This window comes from Leptodactylus fuscus, chromosome 1, assembly GCF_031893055.1.
Source record: "Leptodactylus fuscus isolate aLepFus1 chromosome 1, aLepFus1.hap2, whole genome shotgun sequence".
Taxonomy (NCBI): domain Eukaryota; kingdom Metazoa; phylum Chordata; class Amphibia; order Anura; family Leptodactylidae; genus Leptodactylus; species Leptodactylus fuscus.
Window position 1 is genome coordinate 215236722 of NC_134265.1, and position 7732 is coordinate 215244453.

Consider the following 7732-nt stretch of genomic DNA (forward strand, 5'->3'; position numbering starts at 1 on the left):
GAGTTAACTTATTAAAAGAAAAACCCATTTGCCAACACTGAGGAAAAACCGCTGTTGAAATGCAGCGGAAAACAGAAGCTAAAATTGAATCCAAAGATAGGGACACAGAGGTGGGTAAATGATGTTGTTTTTAGAGTCTTTATCTCAAAGATCATATTCAGACTTGTACCTTAAACTAACTGAAGTCTTTTACCCAATGCAATGCTGAATCTATCTTGCTTAGTTTTCCACATACTACCGAATACGTCTCCTCGGTGTTTACAGCTAGTTGTCTAGGATTCAGACCACCTCTCTGATCGGACAGATGACTCCTTCCTCCCAGTCATCTATTTTCTCTTGTCTTCCTCTCTCTCTCTGCATATTACTTTCAGTTGCAGCTGAAATCATGAAATGGGAAAACTCCTCAAGATTAAGGCCTCATATTATGAAAAAACTGCATTTTGTTGTTGTTGCAGTTTTCGCTGTGTTGTTAAGAGGTTGATGCACATGAATATGGCACACATTTTGTTTTGAAATAAAATAAGGGTCCAAAAGGGGAGCATGGAGCCTTCATTTCATATATTTGAATTGTATCTATGGCTCCATGTTCCCTTATTTGATGCCTATTGTACTTCTATACAAAGTGTGATCTTATGCATGTTGCTGGTGAGAGCTATGATTATAGCTCTAAGATTTTAGAACATTGCCTGACAAACACTTTGTACTGAACACAATTCTGTGTGTAGCTGATCTTTTAGGGTGCATTCACATGGAGGAAAATGGTGAAAAATTTGGTGTGGAATTTTCCATGTGGAAAAAAAGCTTCCCATTGATTTCAATGGGTTCTGCTAGCTTTTTTTTTTTCCACTAGTGGAATTTTGGGGTTGTCAGATTTTTTTGCTGCAATTTTCAAGGCTTTTTTGCTGAATATACCCATTGTCTAGATGGTACAGGTTAGTCAATAGTAATTAATGAAAAGCCCTTTCTTCATTTGACTTTTTTGCTTCTCTGCCAAAAAAGCTAAATATACAAAAAAAAAAAAAAAAAGCCCCAATACACCAAAAAAAAAACCCATAAGCAATACTGGTGTTTTTCAGGCTGTTTATTTTTTTTTTTTCATAAAAAAAAAAAAAAGCAAAGGTGAAAATAGAAATTTTCTCGGTCAGGCACTGAATTCACAGAACATTTGCAAGTATCTAAACTCTCTTATCTGTATTCACATCTGTATTCATGTCGGTATTCCGTTTAGGGAGTTCGCTTGGGGAGTCCCCGAACGGAACCCAGTGACAAGCAGTGAGCTTATGAAAGCACATGGACCCCATAGACTATAATGGGGCCTGTGTGTTTACAACGTGGTATCCACACAGAACATGTGGAGAAAAAAGTACTTCATGAACTACTTTTCTCTCCGCATGACTCATGTGGACACTGCACAGAAAACACACAGACCCCATTATAGTTTATGGGTCCGTGTGCATTCATTGTTCACTGCTTGTCAATATGTTCAGTATTCTGTTTGGGGGGTCCCCAAGCAGACTCCCCGAACAGAATACCAAACACAGATGTGAAGCAGGCCTCACATTCAATGAAAGCAAAAGTACTTACATAACAAGCAGTCATATGTGAAATCAATTTACAAAGGTGACACAAAGGTGGCAGGAGCTGATATTCCCTAATCAGAGACAATAAATTACATTCACTCACTACTTAAGGCCCGGGGTCCAAATTTGCAAAAACGCAGCGTTCTTTACCACGATGTTTCCACCATGGCCAAAACGCTGCCTTTTATATTACCTGCAAAGTGAATGGAATTCTAATCCCATCCACACATTGCAGAAAACAATCTGTAGTGGAAATGCTCAAGATCACTCAAGTTTTTGTAAATCGTAGCATGTCAATTATACCTACAGAAATGCCGGCATTTTTCTGTATAAGTATAATACATCCAGGAAGTCCACAGAGGAAAAGTTTGCAGACATTTCTATGAAAAACGATGTGGAAAAAACTGCCATGCGTTTCTGTTGTGGTATTTTCCGAAGAGCTTTTTTGCTGTAGCTCGCTATGTGGGGCCTTAGTCTAAGGTTGGCTTTACATTATTCCTTTATCCACAAAAATTCATGTAAAAACACGTGTTTTTATAATAAAAATAGAATTATTATAATTTTTTTAATTGTATCAATGGAGCTATGCAAACAATTATTTCTAGTAGTAAATACATGGGAAACCCACACAAGAAATTATTTCCACCATGCTACATGAAATGCCATATATTATTTTGAATTCTACCTAAGGGTCGGTTCACATCTGCGTATGTATTCCGTCCAGTTAGAGTCCACATGGAGACCCCCCGGACGGAATGCAATTGCAATTGCAAGCACTTTGCTGTAAAAGAACACGGACCCCATAGGCTATAATGGGGTCTGTGTGCTTGCCGCGCACTGCCCGCACCAATCAGTATGTAATACATTTTCTATAGACCTCAATGTTAAAAAAAAATGGATGGCTTGCTGCCTGTCTGGAATCCTTACTTTCAGTACAGAGACAAAGTTCTGCAAGTTCTAATTTTCTCTCCGTACAAAATAACTGAAACCAGACGGAAATGGCACAAACTAATACATATTACTTTTACTTTACTTTTAAAACCCATTGAAATTAATGGGTTTTCATCCGGACTGTTTGAAATCAGTTTTTGAAGGTGTGAGAAACTCATTACGAATGGATTTGCCAAACGCACATGTGAACCAGGCCTAAGGCCTGGTTCACATCACTGTTTGTATTCCATACGAGGGAGTCCACATGAAGACCCCCGAATGGAATACCGAATGCAACTGCAAGCAGTGTGCCAGTGAAAGCACACGGACTCCATAGACTATAATGGGGTCCGTGTGCGTGCCGCCAGATCTCTGCAGGGATCATGTGGACAGGAAAGTAGTTCATGTGGGCAGCTCACGGAAAGCACACGGACCCCATTATAGTCTATGTGCGCCGTCTGCTTTTACTGCACAGCGATTGCAATTGCGTTTGGTATTCCGTTCAAGGGTGTCTCATGCGGACTCCACCACACAGAATACCAACACAGATGTGAACCAGGCATAAGAAGCATTGATTTTACAGCTTGTAGAAGAAAACAAATTGTGAGATTCAAATTTTAAAATGTAATAAGAACCGACTTTCTATTAAAAGGTATGTGTTTCTACCTCAGTCAATTTCCCATTATATTTTTTCGCCGTATAGTTTCCACTTCGGGTTTTGGTTTATAAATATTGATGCAAAATACTGATTCTGCTGAAGTATAGAATTTTGCTTTTAGTGATATAAGTAAATCCTTTTTTTAAATTTTATTTTCTATTATATAACAATTCGATACATCTTCCTTTGGAACTTTGAGTGTTTATTCATATTGTCTGTAGGGCATGTCTCCACTCAATCTGACACTGACCAATTAGTGGTAACCATGTCACTTGTGTATAATCACACAAATGACAATGGGAATAATAAGACACTTTCAATCTAATCACAAAATTCCAGGAGAAATAAATGAGGAATGTTGTAATGCAGAGATCTAAGAAAAGATGCTCTAGCTTTGTTATGGCATGAGAACTGTTGGGTCTTATTTATTTAAGGTATTTGCGCTGTGTGTATCAGTGTTTAATAATTCCATAGTAAGAAAGTAGTGTTCTTAAAGCATACCTCCAGTTATAAACAAAATTTTATAAATGAATATTGCGGAATATAAGAATATAAGAAACTTTGTAGTATATCTTATTAAAGATATTTGTTTGTTTCCAAACTTCTCCACTTATTAGGCCTCCTCATTAGTCTATTCTTTACATAGAATCAATAGGTGTATCCAACTCAAACAAAACTCTTTGGGGAAGGGGGGAAGAATAGCTTGATGCTAGCTCATTGGTGCCTTAACTTTTTTTTCAATATTTATTTATTAATATATTTATATATGTATGTATGTATGTATGTATTTATTTATTTATTAATTGTTTTAATAAAAGAACATACAAAAGTCACAAAATGGTGTGGCAAAGATAAACAGAGGCACTGTAGTGAAACAAATTACCACATCAACCAGTTAGATAAACATGACATTAACAGATAACACGATCAACAGACAATAGAAGAGGGAGGGGTGCGTGGGGAGGGAGAGTGATTGGTAGGCTCGAGTAAACCCATATAAGTCCATATGGACTAGATCAAGTGAGTGTATGTGGAATACTAAATAAGGAAGGTGAAGGTGATAGACTTATGGAAGCCAAATGTTAATTGAGGAGGGAATCAGGTATCTCTATGAGTGTATTGATACCAAGGTTCTCAGGTACACAGGAACATGGAACAAAACGGGAGTTCTCAACTGTAGAGCTCCTCAAACCTGTAAAATTGATTAACCCTTTCCTTCCACTGAGGGATGTGTGGTGCCTTATCTTAACAATTCAGCAGACTCATGCTAGGTTCATATCTCCTTTCAGGTTTCCATTTAGGGGGGTCCGCCCCCCGAATGTAAAGCCTAAACCACATAAACAATGCGGTTACCTTAGGAAAACCGCAGACGCCATAGTCTATAATGGGATTCGTGTGGTTTCTTCCCGAAATGGGCAAAAAAAATGAGGAGAGGGGAACGGAATTCCCAAGTGTAGTACAAGCGCTGGTGTGAACCTTGTCAGAAAGTTATGTGTAGAAGCAGCAATTTATGTGTCTAGCAGGGGTAGTTAGCAGGGGGGGAGGGGGCAGAGGGGGCAACTGCCCTGGGCCCACTGACTCTCCGCCATTAAAACATCATTTATTTCTAACTAGATCAGTGTCTGCAGAAACCGATCTAGTTAAAACAGTTAACAGTTAACAGTCTTGTAAACCTCAAGCCAATTCGGGCCTGCAGTTTACAAGACCCCGAGACCACAGACTGATGTCTGCTTCTCAGCACAGGCGATGCACACAACATCATGCTTCCTGCACTGAGACATAGACGTCCTGTACATGTGGCTCCATTCATGAGGATCGCAGGTACTTAGAACTTTACATCCCAAGATGTAAACAGGGAGACCTCTGTTATGCTGCCCTCTATAACCCCGCATTATGCAGTAAAGACTTCTGGGAAGTCGGGCATGATGTTCAGGGTGCTTCCCATAGAGGGCAGCATAACAGAGGCACTGTCTCCCTGTTTACATCTTGGGAGACATATTTGCATATTCCTCCCATGCTCCCTTGCAGTGGAGCAACTATGGCTGTATAAGTCTCCACACACCTGAAAAGGTGGTCTCTCCCTAAGGATGGACGTTATCCCCATAATTACAATGTGTAAACAGAGAAGGCGTCACGGCGCCTACACAAGCACCTTTTAACAGCTGATACTGGGGGTGTCGGGTATTAGAACACCAATAATTTTTTTACCTTTTTTTTTAACCTTATGATTAGGAAACACCTGGGCATTAATAATAAGGGCCACTATTTAAAGTGGTGTACAGGCAAGCTATAAATTTAAAGATGCACTCAGTGGTATTATTCATTTAGGGGGGTGTGAGAAGGTGACAGGCAAAGTGCTGGATTCCTGCTATATCAGCCCAAGGTGTCTGACCTATGTGTGCTTCAGGACAGGTCTGGAGTAGGCTTCAGCCCAGGTGTGGGTAATAGGCTCATTACTGGCCCATAAAAGGCTGAAAAGCCTACATTTCAGGGCAGATCCAGAGACTGAGAGGAAGCTTCTAGTGCTGTCCTGTTGCTCTGAGTCCATTGAGACTGTGTTGTACTTATTGGTTTGTTCATGTGGCTGTTACTACGTTGCCTGAAGTTGCCTACAGCCTGAAGTTGAGGCTGTATTTTAATTTGCTAATTTTGTGCTTCCTTTTGTGTTCCTGTCTCTGACTGTTTGGGCCCGCACCATTGCTGCTACTGAACTACCTTCCCCACAGGAGTTATATTATATATTTTATAATTAGGGGTAGCAGCAGGATGGGGGATTTGTGTAGGTGAGGACAATGTGGGTCAGGTACCTGGAAAAGTGAGGAGCCAAAGATGTCTGTGCTGCAAACTTTACAGAGACTGTAAAGAAGTGATCACGGCCGTCCAGGTGAAAGAAAAATGGAATGGGATTGTGAGCGATTAGTCAGAGACGTCACCTGTAAGTCACCAATGTATTTTATGCATTGTATTCATCTAAATCATCTCCAGAGTCCTGTGTAGAGCCTATGTACCACTATACGCTCACCGTATACTGATAGTCTCAGCATATGAACATGTCCAAGTTGGGATCCCACTTGGAAATGTTTGTGCCCACTTCCCGTGCTGAACCCCTAGCTACGCCTCTGTTCCCTCCCCTAGCCTAATACACATAAAGTAAATTAGTTTGTTAAATAAAGAAGAAAGACACATTTCTTTAATAAGATATATTGCACAGTTTCTTACATCTTTATATATCGCATGTCTTATTTCTTTCTATATCACATGTACAGATCATTTAGGAAATTTTGTTTTATAACTGGAGATATGCTTTAAATAAACAGCTGTTTGCATAGATACTAGATATATCTGTCTTAGTCAATGCGTTCTAAATACACTCAGTTAAAAAGGATTTTCACTTGAAATCGAAAATAGGTAATAAATTAGTAAATTAAAAGTTAGAGTCAGAGACAGAGAAATTGGTATGTTCGGGTCACCTTAACCCCTTAACGCTAAATCACGTACAATGTACGTCAGGGAATGTGGTTAGTTCCCGCATTCCCACGTACCTGTACGTGATGGAGATCGCACGGGCTCAGAAGCAGAGCGTGTGCGATCTCCATGGGAGACCGGCTGTATCTGACAGCCAGGCTTCCCCTGTAGCAGCAGGGACGGTGATTGCACCGACCCCCCCCCCCCCGCTGTTTAACCCTTAAGGTGCCATGATCCATAGTGATCATGGCACCCTAGGGGTTTGGCCGGCTATAAAGCATGCTGCCGGCTGCATAAGGAATCTGTGTTAGCTGTAATTTACAGCTACACGCTGCTCCTTAATCCCTCCCCCCATCGGAGTGAGCTCCGATGGGGGGAGGGTTAACCCCTTGGATGCCAGGACGAGAGGAAGCTAGTCTATGCATCTGCATAGCTAGCTTCCTCTACAGACTGCAATACACGTGTATTGCAGTCTGTAGTTAGTATAGAACCAGCGATTCTCTCTGAGCGCTGGTTCTAGTGTGCTTGCAGCACAAATAAAAAAATGTAAAAAAGGTTTTTTTTTAAAAAAAAATAAAGTGTAAAACAAACAAAAAAACAAACATAGTTACATTTCTTGTAAATCTGGAAAATCGCTGTTACACTTGTAAGCCTTGTAACGTCCAAAATAAATTAAAATACAATCAAAAGATGATGCCGATATAAAGCAGAGATAAGGGAGATAATATTTATTCATGTATTTGGGTGGTATAACTATCTGCCTGAAAAGCAGAGAATTCCACATTTTGAAAATTGCAATTTTTTTCCAAATTTCCATCAAATTTCCTATTTTTTAATAAGTAAATACAAAAATATTGATTAGTGTTTACCACTAACATGAAGTATAATGTGTTACGAGAAAACAGTCTCAAAAACACTTGTGTAAGTTAAAGCGTCTCAAAGTTATTGCCATTTAAAGTGACACATGTCAATTTTGAAAAAAATAGGCCTGGTCCTTAACATACTTTTGGGCTGTGTCCTTAAGGGGTTAAGCAACCATTTTAACAATTTGACAACAGGATGGATAACTACTGTATTTTGGTGTATATGCCATAAATGT